Source organism: Lycium barbarum, chromosome 4, assembly GCF_019175385.1.
Source record: "Lycium barbarum isolate Lr01 chromosome 4, ASM1917538v2, whole genome shotgun sequence".
In the NCBI taxonomy this organism is placed as follows: Eukaryota; Viridiplantae; Streptophyta; class Magnoliopsida; order Solanales; family Solanaceae; genus Lycium; species Lycium barbarum.
In genome coordinates, this window is record NC_083340.1 from 84,841,697 (window position 1) to 84,857,898 (window position 16,202).

Sequence of the window (16,202 nt, forward strand, 5' to 3'; positions counted from 1 at the left end):
TGGGTAAAAATTAAATTCAATAGTTGCGAAAGAAAGTAGGTATAAAAGTTAGATTTCAAACTTCTTTTTCTACCCTAAAAGTTTGTTAAAGAATCACTTTAACAACCTTTAATTATCCTTTACATGCAAGAGGAATATTACTTGACCAGAAAAATAAAAGAGGAGTATTAAAAATTGACTAGATAAAATATGTCTCCACAAAAATATCAGTCTAAATATTGAAGGAAGTACAGACATATTGTAAATAAGGTTTGAGTAATAATTTACGATTATGGTTAACACTTTTTAATTGGAAAAACAATAGAATAAAGCTCAAATCTGCATGGTTTTGTTTTTCTAAATCACCGTTTGAAAATCCTATTGAAGCTAAAATTGTTTGTAGTTGATAAATAAGTCACTTAAAATATTTGTTTAATAAAGTATTTAATAATAGCAATTCACAGGAAGTGAAAAGATGATTATCTATCCATAAGATGTAACTTGACAGATCCGATTAAATTGATGTCATATTGATTTTTAGATTCTAATTACTCTTATCCCAGTTTTATTTTGTAGGATTGCTTATCTAGCCATACCTGCTTAGGATAAGATAGTAATAAATTTTTTGAATTTGAAAAAAAAAATCGATTTATCTATATGTATAAAAGTAATAGAACTGAGATTAAAAATATTTGAATTGATAATATAGATTTTTCAAATTGAGATAAAAACATGGAACATGTTTTGTTAAAATTAAATTAAAAGTTAAAGTTTTCTAATTTGGATCCGGATTTTAAACTTTTTCAAATTTGAATTTCAAGATAAACGTTATATATATATATATATATGTATGTATCGGTTTTCTGTATTTCTTTTAATAAAAAGTGAAGAAGAAAAATTAAACAAGGTTGGTAAGACTGGAGTCTTTACAACTTGAAAATAGCAACAAAAATGCAAATCAAATACCAGAATATACAATATCAATTGTTATGTAATAAAAGTAAATTTGAATTAAAAAGATAAAGCTTTTGAGTATGTAGATAAAGTTCTGAATTTGAATTGATAATTAAAAGATAAAGTTCTCAAATTTGAATTTAAAATTAAATATTAAAAATAAAATTTAGACAGTTGTTTTCTTTAAACATTTATCCGCTAAAAACATGGATAGCTCCAAAAGTGTGTTAAATCAATGTATCAGAATTCAAACTTGAAGTAACTAACAAAGGTAAAAGACTAATTTTAAAATCATTATAATAGAAAGAAAAGAAGATTAAAAAAATCAGAAAAGAGTAAAATACAACGTGGGGAAGAGGTTAAAAACAAGGATAAGGATGACAATGAATTGATCATCTTCTGTTGCAACTATTTCAAATTTGAATTGATCTAATCGGTTGCAACTATTTCACTCAACTCAAATATATAGGTTATAAGATAAGAATATCTTAAAATCTTATCTTTTAAAATATACATTGTGTTTTAAAAATATTCCTAACAACTGATATGATAGAATTAGAATTTGAAATAAAATAAAAAATGAGTTGGAGTGAAGTTCAAACTCCTAACTTTTTCTATATATACACCTCTAATTATTCATAATGTAGACTTTCTTCTCCTGCTTTTGTTAGTAATATTAGCTCTATTAGTGAATTTGTAATTCTTTAATTCTTAATATTCTTATTTTAATTTTTTTTTCATTTTTTATATGCAGATGGTGATGTTCGTATTGCAGGAAATGATGTTACGAAATTGTTTTCTTTATCTACTATATTCTGAAAGTGCAAGAGGGGGGTGAATTGTAACTTTTTCGTTCAGATAGTCGACTAACTGAGAACACTAGTCGACTATATTATAATGCAGTAATAAAAATGCAGAAATAAAGTTGACATAGATATTTTATACTGGTTCAGATTCAATGTGAATCCTAATCCAGTCCCCTTGGGTTGTAAGGGTGTTCTCTGCAGCTCTTTGTAAATGTTTTGGGTACAATGGGTTGTTTGAATGGAGCTCCTATGTCTACACTCAAACACTCGAATTCTTTTTGATACAATGCCTTACAAACTATTTTATATCTCTCCTTTCTTTTTTGTTTACACTATATCACTCAAGAATACAATGTTTGTGAAAAGTAAAGCAGAGAACATGAGAGTGTGAGACGATTGTATATCTTTCTTCGTTTCTAGTCTTGAATTTATAGTCTTCAAATCAACTAGCCGTTAGACTCTTTTTCAGCAAAGATGTCAACCCAAGACAATTGATCCTTATAAATTAGGAATATTGAGGATCCTAATTTCCAAGAATAAAGCAAGAGCTCATTAAGTCTTGTAACGTTGCTTTCCTTCTGTGGTACCAGCCTGGTTGGCAGATCCTACTTTCCTTGTACGTTGTTGATGACCAATAAAGATTGTACAACTTCTTTCCTTGTGCGTCATTTGCCTTGTTGGAGTGGTACTTGTTTCCTTGTATAGCAGATCTGATTTGATGCTTGACTCACCATGATTGTGCTGATTTAAATGCTTGAGTAAAACTAATTTTGTTCCAAAAATACGCAGTAGCCTATCTTTAATTCCTTTCCTTATGCAGCCGACTTGGGCTTGCCCTTCTATTCAGCCGACTGAACTCCTTGCTGTCCATTGGGCTTGTTTGTCCGATCCATTTGATTTATCCTTTGAGTATTGATACCTACACAACAATTTGTCATCATTAAAATCATAACACTAACAATCTCCCCCTTTTTGATGATGACAAAAAAAATACTCAAAGTGAGTGTAAGTGTAGTCAACTTCCCTGTCCTGTTTGATTTCATGCTCCCCCTGAATGATGGAGTAGAAGACTTCTCCCCCTGAGTAGTTGACTGGTCCAGAGACTTCTCCCCCTGAATAGTTGACCGGTCCAAACTGGACTCTTTTTCTCCCCCTTTGGCATCAATCAAAAAGAAAGACACACAACACAGGCCATAATAACAATATAAGGGATTAGATTATAAGGCTGAGCGATCAGCCACACGTTGGAGTCTAAGGATAGTTAAGCAAAAAAAAAAAAACATAGTCAAGTTGGACTAATGCCCAAAACAAAAAGATTGTCTTAATAAAACAGGACAAAACATCATTAATCTTGCTCCCCGTCAGATTGTTGTTGCTCCTGCTGCTGTTGAGCAAAGGGCCGAAGAAAGTACGCTAAGGTGTTAACTATAGCTTCCTTCATGGCATCCAGAGTTGAGAGTCAATTTTGTCATCAAGGACTAAGAGCTTAGCAAGACTATCAGAGGGATGATCGAATGGGAGATTGGAGGAGGAAGGTTTGGATTATTGGAAGACAGGAGGACAGGGTTGGTCAGGTTCCTTATCTACATCCTTTTTGAGAACCCATACATCATCCATACATACATAACCTATGCTAACAAATACTCTAGAGTCATAACATTGTTTAATAAAAATAGGGGGTGGTCATCAAAATTAACATGATGGGCTTCCATAATGCGAGTAATAAGCATACCATAGGGCAGGTTGGTGAGATCAGAAGCAGAGTCTAACATATGGTTCATGACAAGGGAGGAAAGTTGGACCTTACGCTTCTTAACCAGACAGTAAGTGAGAAAGGTGTCACGCTGAGTGAGGGTCGACAAAGAGCCTACACGAGGCAGTATAGTAGTAGCAACAATGTGAGCAATCACACGGGTCTCAAAAGACAGGTGTTTGGGGCCTAGGTGAGGAGGAAGGGAGCCAGTTGAGTCAAGAGAAATGGACCGTTTAGCTTCTTCATAATTGACCTCAAAGTCAGTTGGCCAGGAGTTACGGGACAAGGCAGAAAAACCAGAGCTTTTGATATTGAACATTTCATCAAAACCAGAGTTATCAAACAGAATACGAGTGCCAAAAACAAGGGTTTCAAGTTCATCATCTTTCGTAGCTCTAAGATTAGCATAAAACATGCAAATATGATGTTCATAAACACGAGTAGGAGCATATGAGAAAAGATTTACCCAACCTTGAAAGTCAAAGAACTACTGGATATTACAATGTAGTGACGAGATTACATCAAAATCCACTATTCGACTATGAGCAAAGGATTTACCTTTAAGGGAGTGAAATAGATCAGAGTTTGGGGTGGACCAGAAATGGCGACGGTCAAGAAAGGCATTTTCATAATCGAATTAAAATTTCTTGGAAGACTCACCACACGCTTCAGTTGCATGGTTACGTTTGCTAGAAGAGCTAAGAGACAACAAATTTGTAGAGTTGTGAGGGGAGGAATCAGAGCCATCAAATTTGACATGAACAGGGGATGATGCTTTACCTTTGCTTTTGTTTCTCGTGCTTTTGCAAGTGGAGAGAGAGGAGGGTTTCGGAGTTTTAGCCATAGATTAGAACAGAGGAAGATTGTTGGGTGAAGAATGAAAGAGGAATGGACGGTTTTAATGGTGATTGTGAGGAGAGGGAAGAGTCATGGAATTGAAGGGGTTTTATGGGGAAGTGGAGAAGATAGTGGGAGATGTGAGAAGACGGCAGAGATGATGATGATATTTATTCAAAGGCAAGAATTAGGGAGGAAGTATGGTGCGGTAATCAATGAAAGGACAGAGGGAGTTTCAGAGAAGGAAAATTAGTCAATTTACCAAAAATAACGTAATTATACAGGTTTATCAATAATTCCTAGAGATTCTCTAAGCATGCAAAATCTTTCCTCAAGTAAGGGTTTTGTAAAAATATCAGCAAGTTGATTTTCAGTGGAAACAAACTGTAATTCAATCGACTCCTTGATAATATGATCTCTAATAAAATGGTGTTTAATAGCTATATGCTTTGCTCTAGAATGATGCACTGGATTTTTTGATAAACATATAGCACTAGAATTATCATAGAAAATTTTAACAGGCTTAAATAATAAATCATAATCACTTAGTTGATGCACCATCCATAGTAGTTGAGCACAACATTGCCCAACGGCTATATATTCAGCTTCTGTAGTAGAGAGAGAAACACATCCCTGTTTTTTTGCTATGCCAGGAAATTAATGATTTTCCAAGTAGTTGGCATGAACCACTTGTTCTTTTTCTATCATCCTTATCTCCTGCAAAATCAGCAACAGAAAATCCTTCTAGATTGAAGGGATTAGTTTTGGGATACCATAATCCATAGGATATGGTTCCAAGCAAATATCTAATTATTCGTTTTACAGCACTAAGATGAGATTCCTTAGGAACTGACTGAAAGCGGGCACATTTGCAAACACTAAACACGATGTCTGGTCGACTAGCAGTAAGATATAGTAGAGAGCCTATCATTCCCCTATACTTAGTTTCATCAACTGCCTTACTTGAGTCATCTCTGTCAATTGAACATGTAGGACTCATAGGAGTTTTCATAGCTTTAGCATCATTTAGAGCAAATTTGTGAACAAGCTCCTTTGTGTACTTACTTTGACAGATGAATATTCCTTTGTCCGATTGATGGATTTGAAGCCCCAAGAAAAATGTTAGTTCTCCCATCATACTCATTTCGAATTCACTTTGCATGAGATCAGAAAATTCCTTACACAGAGATGGGTTAGTACTTTCAAAAATAATATCATCTACATAAATCTGTATGATTAAATTTCCAGATGAAGATCTTTTAATGAAAAGAGTTGTATCAATCTTCCCTCTAGAGAATCCATGTTCTACTAAAAAGGTGTTAAGTCGATCATACCAAGCTCTAGGAGCTTGTTTAAGACCATATAACTCCTTACTTAGTTTGAACACATGATATGGGAATTTAGGATTTTCAAAACCAGGTGGTTGTTTAACAAAAACTTCCTCTTCAATAAATCCATTTAAGAAAGCACTTTTAACATCCATTTGAAATAGTTTAAAACCTTTAAAAGCAGCATAAGCAAGTAAAATTCGAATAAATTCTAACCGTGCAATAAGAGCGAAAGTTTCATCATAGTTGACTCCTTCCGGTTGAGAGTAGCCTTGGGCAACCAGTCGAGCTTTATTTCTCACAACTTCGCCTGCTTCATTCAACTTATTTCTGAATACTCATTTAGTCCTTATTACTGATCCTTTTTTAGGCCTGGGAACTAGATTCCATCCTTTATTTTTGTCAAACTGATCCAATTCTTCTTTCATCGCCTTGATCCAATGATCATCCTTTAAAGCCTCATCTACTTTCTTAGGCTCGAGCTGAGATATGAGTGCTAGATTTGCACTATTTTTGCGGGAAGCTCGATTTTTCATTCCTTCATTTATATCACCAATAACAAACTTTTTAGGATAATCAGGCTCACTTCTCCATTCATTTGGAACAGGTCCAATCGTAAGGTTAGTCGACTCGTCAGCAGAGGTAGTTTCTTTTAATGAGAGACTTTGATCAGTTGAGGTAGTAGTCGTAGTGACTGAAGAATGGTGGACATCATCATCTACAAATTTTTCTTTCTCGACCAAACGGTTAGTATCATAAAAAATAACATGAACAGATTCTTCAATAGATTTAGTGTGTTTATTGAAAACTCTATAGGATCTGCTATTATTTGAATAACCAACAAAAATACCTTCGTCACTTCTAGGATCAAACTTACCAATGTTATCCTTTCCATTGTTGTTCATAAAACATTTGCACCCAAAGGAGTGAAAATAGCTAATATTAGATATCTTACCATTCCATAGCTCGTAAGGAGTTTTCTTTAGAATGGGTCGAATCAAGCACCTGTTTAACACATGACATGCTGTGCTTACAGCTTCTGCTCAGAAGTGATGTGGCAGATTATGTTCTAAAATCATTGTTCTAGCCATGTCTTGTAAAGTTCTATTCTTTCTTTCAACAACGCCATATCTTGGTGACGAAAAATTATGCGCATAACCTTGTTCATTGCAGAAATCCTCAAAGGCTTTGTTCTCAAATTCTCCTCCATGATCACTTCTTATGGAAATAATGTAGTAGCCTTTGTCACGTTGTACTTTCTCATAGAAAAACTTAAAATTCTTTAGAGTATCATCCTTATGAGCAAGAAATATAACCCAAGTAAAACGAGAGAAATCATCAACAATAACGAAGGCATACCTTTTTCCTCCAATACTAGCAGTTCTAGTAGGACCAACAAGGTCCATGTGTAGAAGTTGCAATGGTTTAGAAGTAGATACAATATCTTTGGAATTGAAAGAGCTTCTTGTTTGCTTACCTTTCTGACAAGCATCGCAAATATGATCTTTTGAATAGTTTATTTTAGGCAGGCCTAGGACCAAATCGTGTTTGGCTAATTTTTCAATTAGCCTCATGCTAGCATGTCCAAGTCTCTTGTGACAAACCCAAGGATCTTCTCCCATAGATGCTAAGCAAATATGTCCAGCTGAACTTTTAACAGAGTCGAGCACATACACATTTCTTGTTCTGCTGCCAGGAAGAATTTCTTTTCCAGTTTTGTCTTCTATAACACAGTCAGTTTTTTTGAATCTTACCTCTAGGTCAGAATCACACAATTGACTGATACTCAAGAGATTATATTTGAGTCCTTCAACCAGGTAAACGTTAAAGATATCACATGAATTATTGAACGAAATAGTTCTTGTACCGATTACCGTTCCTGTTGAGTTATCACCAAAAGTGACTAGTTCTCCATCAAAGTCAGCAACTGATTTGAACAAGCTTTTGTCGCCTGTCATGTGCTGGAACATGCACTGTCTAGATACCATTTCCCTTTTGATTTCTTCTTGTGGTGTTCCTGCAAAACAAGGTAGTTACTTTATTTTAGGTACCCAAGCTTCCTTGGGTCCTTGAGGGTTAGTGCTTTGTTGATCACTCTTTGGTTTCCATATCCAACTTGGAGAAGGTGTATAACGAAACCTACACTGAAAATATTTATGACCCATTTTTCCACAGCAAAAACATTTTTGTGAAGAGTGATTTTCAGAAGATGACTGAGCAGTCGACTTATGAAAGTTTCTTGGAGACTTTCTTTCAGTGTTTTGAAAACTTTTGTTAGACTGATCTGTCTCCTCATAATTAATTGACACATCTTTAGAATTTTCAAAGGCATTTCTACTATTGATAGGTCTTTTCCCAGTGGACTTGTTGTTATGAGTCGATTTGTTAGATTTAACAGAGCTATGACTGGTGGACTTGCGCAACCCATTAAGTTGCAGTTTCAAGTCATCAACTTCTTCTTGAAGAAGATCCCTTTCTATTTCAACTACTTCTAGTTTAAGTTCCCAGTCCCTTCGTTCCCTCTTAAGCTTTTTATATTCATTAAAAAACCCTATTTAAATCCTCGAGAGTTTGGTCAAGCAACTCTTGAGTTTCGCTACAGTTGGAACAGTGATAGGGTCTTACCTCGCTAGTTTCACCAATTGCCATTAAGCAGATGTTTTCCATATCTTCCTCATCATCTTCAGAGACTTTATCTTCACTCCAACTGCTGAATGCTCGTTGTTTTTGATAATTTTTTGATGGTTTCCTCTTTGCATCAGGGCATTCAGATGCAATATGGCCATATTTTCCACATTCATAGCATTTTCCATCATTTCTTTGAACAACAGAGGATTTACCTTTCCTGAAATTTGAATTTCCTCTTCTGTTGTTTTTTAATCTTCTCATAGCTTAAATTACATGCCTAGAGATCATAGCCACTTCTTCTTCCTTGAACTCATCATCAGATTCTTCAGCCTGCAACTTGAAAGCAACCATTTTCTTTTTTTCATCCTTCTGATATCTTTGAATATGATTCTTTTCAAAAGCCATCAGATTTCCTCTTAGTTCATCATATGTAAAATTATCCAGATTTCCATTTTCTAAAACAATTGCCTTTGTTTCCCAAGTTTTGGGCAGGCTTCTGACAAGTTTTCTCACTTGTTGAGAGTTAGTATAAGTCACACCAAGAGATTTGAGTTCACCAATGATTTTGCTAAATCTGGTTAACATTGATTCAATATTCTCATCATCCTTCATGCTGAAAGCTTCATAGTCGTGCCTCAAAGCATCGATTTTGGTTTCTCTAACTTTTGATGTTCCTTCGTATGTGACCTCAAGTTTATCCCACATTTCTTTTGCAGTCTCGCAGTTTGATATTTTGGCATATTCCTCTCCACTGACTGCACAGTACAATAAGGCTATTGCTGTAGCATTTGTCGATAGCGTCTCCTGTTGTTCTTTAGTTACATCATGCGATTCCGAATCAATTTTTGTATTTGGATCTTTTGCATCCATATTTGGAATAGGTTTAGGTCCTTTCTTGATTACAATCCATGCTTGATAATCTGTTGATTGTACAAAGATCTTGAACCTTTCTTTCCAATGGCAGTAGTGTTCACCATTAAAGTAGGGTGGCCTGTGGAGTGCCCATCTTGTAGGATTGCACCAGGGATCTGATATGCAGCCATTTGATCTTTTCTCACTTGCTGTTAAGCAATAAAGTGTGAGACCTTGCTCTAATACCAATTGAAAGTGCAATAAGGGGGGTGAATTGTAACTTTTTCGTTCAGATAGTCGACTAACTGAGAACACTAGTCGACTATATTATAATGCAGTAATTAAAATGCAGAAATAAAGTTGACACAGATATTTTATACTGGTTCAGATTTAATGTGAATCCTAGTCCAGTCCCCTTGGGTTGTAAGGGTGTTCTCTGCAGCTCTTTGTAAATATTTTGGGTACAATGGGTTGTTTGAATGGAGCTCCTACGTCTACACTCAAACACTCGAATTCTTTTTGATACAATGCCTCACAAACTATTCTATATCTCTCCTTTCTTTTTTGTTTACACTATATCACTCAAGAATACAATGTTTGTGAAAAGTAAAGCAGAGAACTTGAGAGTATGAGACGATTGTATATCTTTCTTCGTTTCTAGAGTCTTGAATTTATAGTCTTCAAATCAACTAGCCGTTAGACTCTTTTTCAGCAAAGATGTCAACCCAAGAGAATTGATCCTTGTAAATTAGGAATATTGAGGATCCTAATTTCCAAGAATAAAGCAAGAGCTCATTAAGTCTTGTAACGTTGCTTTCCTTCTGTGGTACTAGCCTGGTTGGCAGATCCTACTTTCCTTGTACGTTGTTGATGAACAATAAAGATTGTACAGCTGCTTTCCTTGTGCGTCATTTGCCTTGTTGGAGTGGTACTTGTTTCCTTGTATAGCAGATCTGATTTGATGCTTGACTCACCATGATTGTGCTGATTTAAATGCTTGAGTAAAACTGATTTTGTTCCAAAAATACGCAGTAGCTTATCTTTAATTCCTTTCCTTATGCAGCCGACTTGGGCTTGCCCTTCTATTCAGCCGACTGAACTCCTTGCTGTCCATGGGACTTGTTTGTCCGATCCATTTGATTTATCCTTTGAGTATTGGTACCTACACAACAATTTGTCATCATCAAAATCATAACACTAACATATTCAAGCCTGATCTTAAGCAAGTAATATTCTTCAATGTAATTATTCTAATTTTGTTCATTTATTCGTTTGATTTTTTGATAAAAATGGATACATTCGACTTACGTTTAAGCCTGAATATTGTAGAACATATGTAAGAAACTCACTTTCTTAGTAACAATTTTTATTAGGTTCATACCACATTTTAATATTAAAATAAAATTGATAAGCTTAAGCTACTTATCTGTTGGATCAGTAAAATAAGGGTAAGGCTTATTTGAAAAACTAATCCCAACAAACTGGTGTTATTATTGAATTTAAATTTAAAAGAATTTTGAATGTGAATGGAGTTCCAACTTCTTACCTTCTTATATATATTCCTAGGAGATATGTAACTAATGTTAGGCTTCTTCTCTTTTTTGTATTGTTGATCATTAGCTATCTTCATGCTTATCAAGTTTCTCCTAACTTGTGTGCTATTTTAATTTCAGGTTTATTTGAAGTTCTTCCATTACTCTCAGAAAGTTAGTACGATTATATGTGATTTGATGAAATTGATGAAGATAAAAAAAAACCTTCATATAATGGTATGTTCCTGCTCGGGCTATTAAAAATCATTATTAAATTTTAAATGAGTGTTGTTGAAACAATTTCAATGAGACTTCACGGTGCAGAGGAGAAAGTATAGTCTCCAAAACTTGCAAGTTTATTTACCTTATTGAAAAAGGTATGATTTCTAGACTATGTAACTTTTTCTTATGCCGACATAATAATAAGGGTATGATATTTATTTTGGGAGGCTGGTTGCTTGCATTTATTCTAGAATGTTTATTCTGATTTTAGTTAACATTATCTTTTAGCGTTATTTGTAATTTTAGTTTCATTTGGCTTTTTATTGAAAAAAAATTAACTTGATTAAGTTGAATTAATGTAAGGGAATAGATTTATAATCAATAAAATATAAGAATGTAGTTTGCTTATCTAAAAGAATAAAATTAAAGTTTAAAAAACGAAAAATAATGAACAACTAAAAGAACTCTAACAAAAAATGTCATTCTTTTATTTGTAGGAGCAAAATAGAAGTAGAAGCAGAAAATTATCTTTTTTCTAGAAAGGTATTGGAAGTTATACTTAGCTATCTTTGGTCAAATTGTTTGAGAAAAAATTTTGGTAGATCATTTCTACTTCAAGCTATAATTAGAAGGAAAAAAAGTTCTTTTCATATTTAAAACTGATTTAAAATAAAATAACACAAATAAAAATACTTAAAGATCTCATTCATAAATTATAAACAATGAGAACTTTTTAGTAATGTAATAAAATTTATTAATTGAAAACAAATAATATATCTATCTGTATTAATAAATTACACAATGAGAGAATTCTTACCAATATAGTAAAATTTATTTAAGAGTAAGAAAATAATTTATCTATGTAATTATATATTTGAAATACATTTTAATTTTTTTAACATTTGACGACAAGGAAAAAGTGCTTTTCGGTGGCAATATAAGAAAAAATTCTGTTGTTTGAAGCTTCACCTTGAAAGAATAAGGAAAAAAAAACTAATATCTTTTTTCCTAAAAAGGTGCTTTGGAGTTGTACCAATTTGTATTTGACCAAATTATTTGAGGAGTACTTTTGTTAATATTAAAGAAATAATTTAAAAAAATATTTTTTTAGTGTCAATGCACATATTTAATTAAAAATTAATATGCTTAGTGAGATAATTATTTTCGTTTTTAGTTACATGTTTTAGCTAAGTTTATCCAATATTTAAAAAGGAGAGGTGCTTGCAATGGTTAAGTCAAGTTGTAAGCTAATAACACACAACAATTTTAGGACAAATGTTATTTGGCTATGTAATAACATTGAGTTTACATTTAAAGATGAAGTTTGAATCTGAATTTTTTGAATTTAAATTGCAATATAAATTTTTAATAGACATGAAGCTAATAATTTGAATTTGAACAAAAGTCAACTACTACTCCGATATGTACGAAAACGGCGAGGGATTCTGTTAACAAAAATCAATATTTTTTTTAGCTTAGTAAACTAAATAAATAGATAAATGGCCTTCCTAAAATGATACTGTATGAGTTATTTAAAAAGATTTTCCATATTATACGCAATATAATAACGGCTAATCCCAGTTCAGTGTCGCTTTATTTAAAGACAGAAGAAGAAAAGTATAAAAAAAAAAAGGAGTAAAAGAAGTATCAAAAATAAGCAAAAAGAGAAATACGATCTTAGAATCCTATCTTATCAAATATACATTACATTTAAAAAAACAAAAAATCCTATTTTTAAGCTACATATTAAGGTTGTGATTACAAATTTGAGTTGGAATGAAATTCAAACTTCTTAACATTTTATATAAACTCTTCTAAATCAAATTTGGTGAGTGTTTTTTCTACAAAATTCTCATCCGGTTTCTTACTTCACTTGCTTTTGCATATGAGTTTTTTTGACATATTTTTCTCAATCCCAACTAAGGTTTTATAAATTATTTATATAATATGAGTTGTATTTTTCAGGTGTTAGTACATGAGAAAGCTTTTTTAACTTTGATCCTTAATAGTTCCCATATGTTCAAAGATCTTAATTTTAGTTTCATATCTTTAAAGGCTTACATTTTTGCTCTATCTATTTTTCAAATTTATTGCTCCCTTCATGGTATTTAAGGCAAATTGTTGAGTAAATTATTGTTTGAATATCTTTTATTATTTTCTTTCTGCACTATTTTAAAGTGAAGTTATATATGTTAATCTACTGAGTAGTAATTGACAAAGGATGCTCAATCACTCACATATGTTATAGGATAAAATAACCATCACAACACTTGAGAATTGAGATTTTTGATAAGATGTATGGCCAAGGGATAAAACTGAAAACTTTGAGAGTTAAAACTGATATGCACTCACCTATTTTGTGATAATCATTGTAGAATAAAACAGAAAAGATGAGAGATAACAATAAAAAAATTGAAACTTTAAATTAATGTTCACTAACATATTTTTAATGCGATATTAATCTTGAAACAAGATCTGATCACGTTTAGAGAGAGTAATTGTATGACTTTAATAAATTGTAAAAAACTTATAAAATTAGCTGAGAGATTTAAAAACCATATGTATTTGACGAAAAGTATATTTTAAAACCCATCTAATATGTAAGTTTCTAGAATTCGAAAAATATACTTTAAAATCATATGAGTTTCTTATAGTTTGATCTTCATAAATGGATGTGTTGGGATTGAAAGAAGAAGCATCTTGAAACACCATGCACCGAGTTTCTTCATTTCTTTTCTTTATTATTATTGAAAAAATGTTTTAAAATTGTAATATCATAACTTGAAATATTTTGAAAAAAATAAACCGTAGAATTCATATCGATAAATAATTGTGTTATTTTATTGGTGACTAATCATAAAGCAAATATTAAGAGATGTTGGTGTTATGAAAGAGAAATTGAACACTGTTCTCTCTTAAATTGTCCCAATACTAAATGGAAAACACCGAGTTAAGATATTAAGTCAAGTAACAAGTTAATAATAAAAAGCGACGTACCAATTTTTTACAATATTAATAGGCAATATAATAAATTTTGGTGAGGTTAGTTTTTGAGTTGTAATTAAAAGATAATGTTTTAAAACTAAGTATGATTGGAAATTTGAATTGGAAGATTATATTAAGTTTGAATTAAAAGATAAAATTATATTCTTATGTTTTAACAAATTAAACAAATAAATATAGAATTTAACTATTCGTAATTATTTTTTAATATCATAACGTTTTTTAAATATGTCGGTATATGACAAAAATATTCTTTCCATATAAAGACATATAAAGTAATTGCAATCGTAATAGGATATCAAGGTGTCAATTCAAATTTTTATTATATAATTTTACTTAATTATAAATCACTGATGACGTTAAATTTAGTGTATTAGTAGTTATATTTATTATTTAAAAATTTATTGATTTTAAATATGTCAATGCGATATGTCAAAAATTTAATTATATCAAACAAATCAGTAAATATATTTTTATGATTAATTTCCTTTAAGATCCGCCGCGCATCGCGCGGGTACGGATACTAGTATATAAAATAGGAAAGGTATAAGTAATGTGGTTAAGCCAAGTGGCAAGCTAATAACAAGTCATTTGGTAAATTTAAGACAACAATAATAACAATTAAGACAAAGTTTTTTAATAACCAAAAAATATCCCATAATAATTGATATATTAATTTTTAAAACTAAAAAAAAAAAATTAATTGAACTTTTGAATTCAAAGTCAGCCTAACTTTTCTAAAGGTGGTTACAACATCTCATCTTTATCCTTATCAATTACAAAATTGATATATTATAATAGAAAGAGAAAAAAAATGGTGGATTTGATTTAAATTCATCCAAATAATATAGAAGCTTAAATAAATCGAGCTTATCTAAGCCTAAATATATGGAGCGTATCTAAACTTATCTTAACAATTCCATTTATCAAAACTAAAATGCAGTATTATATTAAATTGTTTATTCAATATTTATATTTATCACAGATTCTTTTGTCTAAATTTTTTGAATCATTAAAATAAATGAGTTCAAAATAAAAAGACTGATTTGGAAATTGAATGGCATATTTGATGAATTGAGAGAAAAGAGTTGTAACTTGAATTAAGTATGAAATTATTAGATTAACATAAAATTGAATTTGACTGAGAAGATAGTTTTTTTGAAATTGAATTGAAAGATAAAAACTAACAACACTAAATTCATTTTTTTTTATAAATTTAGACAGTTAATAGGATGAATGAAGTGACAAAATTATTCCGAAAATGAACAAGCCGATAAAAAAATATTTGTAATTTGAATTAAGTAAAATAAGATCCCAACATGATATGTATAATTCTTATAAGTTTAAAACGTGGTGGTTTGAATGAGGTGATACAAGTAATTTGAATTTGAATTGAGGATAAAAAAAAAAATCAAGGATAAATCTCAAAATTTTCTCGGTAGATATATTTATTGTACCGAATAGTATATAGAATCCCAACATAACCTTATGACTTTGGAGGACTAACAAGATAGAAATACATACTATTTTTCTGTTCCCTAATTTTCTGTTTCTTTCTTTCACTTTCTCTGTAAAGAAATATTCTAATTATTATTCATTAATTAAACAAATTAGTGAAATACGTATATAGGTGCTCTTTAATCCCCAGTCTTTTTTTCTTTTTGGTAAATTAGCCATTAATCCTTAATACAAGATAAGGATTACTATGATCTTAAAATCATATCTTTTCAAATAAGCTTATCAATAGGTATGATTTTCAAATTTGAATTGGAATAAGTTTCAATTTCTTAACACCTTATATATACACCCCTTCAATAACACATAAGTCAATATATGTTACTGCTCTTGCCAGCATGACTTATTTCGGGAATAGTTTCTTCTCCCTCTTTTTGTTGATGATTATTAGCTCTATTTATTTATAATTATCATTTTTTTTTTTTTTGTATTCAACTTTATTTGTGTTGAATGAAATTATGAGGATGTAATAAAAGTATCTTAATTGATATTTGCAAGTTCTGGCCGGTGAGTAAATACGATCAGGTGAAGAAGATGATTTGCAAGTTCTAAATCCTCTAGATCATTTAATACCCATATCATTGTCAATTCACACAAATTTTGCAACGTCATACTCTTTGTTTGAATTGAGCTGAAGAATTCGCTGCTTATCACTAATTGACATTTGTTTTAGCTTCTTTTATGCAGGTGAATTATTGTAATCTCACCTCTACGTTCGAATATTTTTCATTGCTATTAATAGTTAATTTTTTCTCCCTCCCATATATGCAACGAAGCAGGCAGCAACAATGGT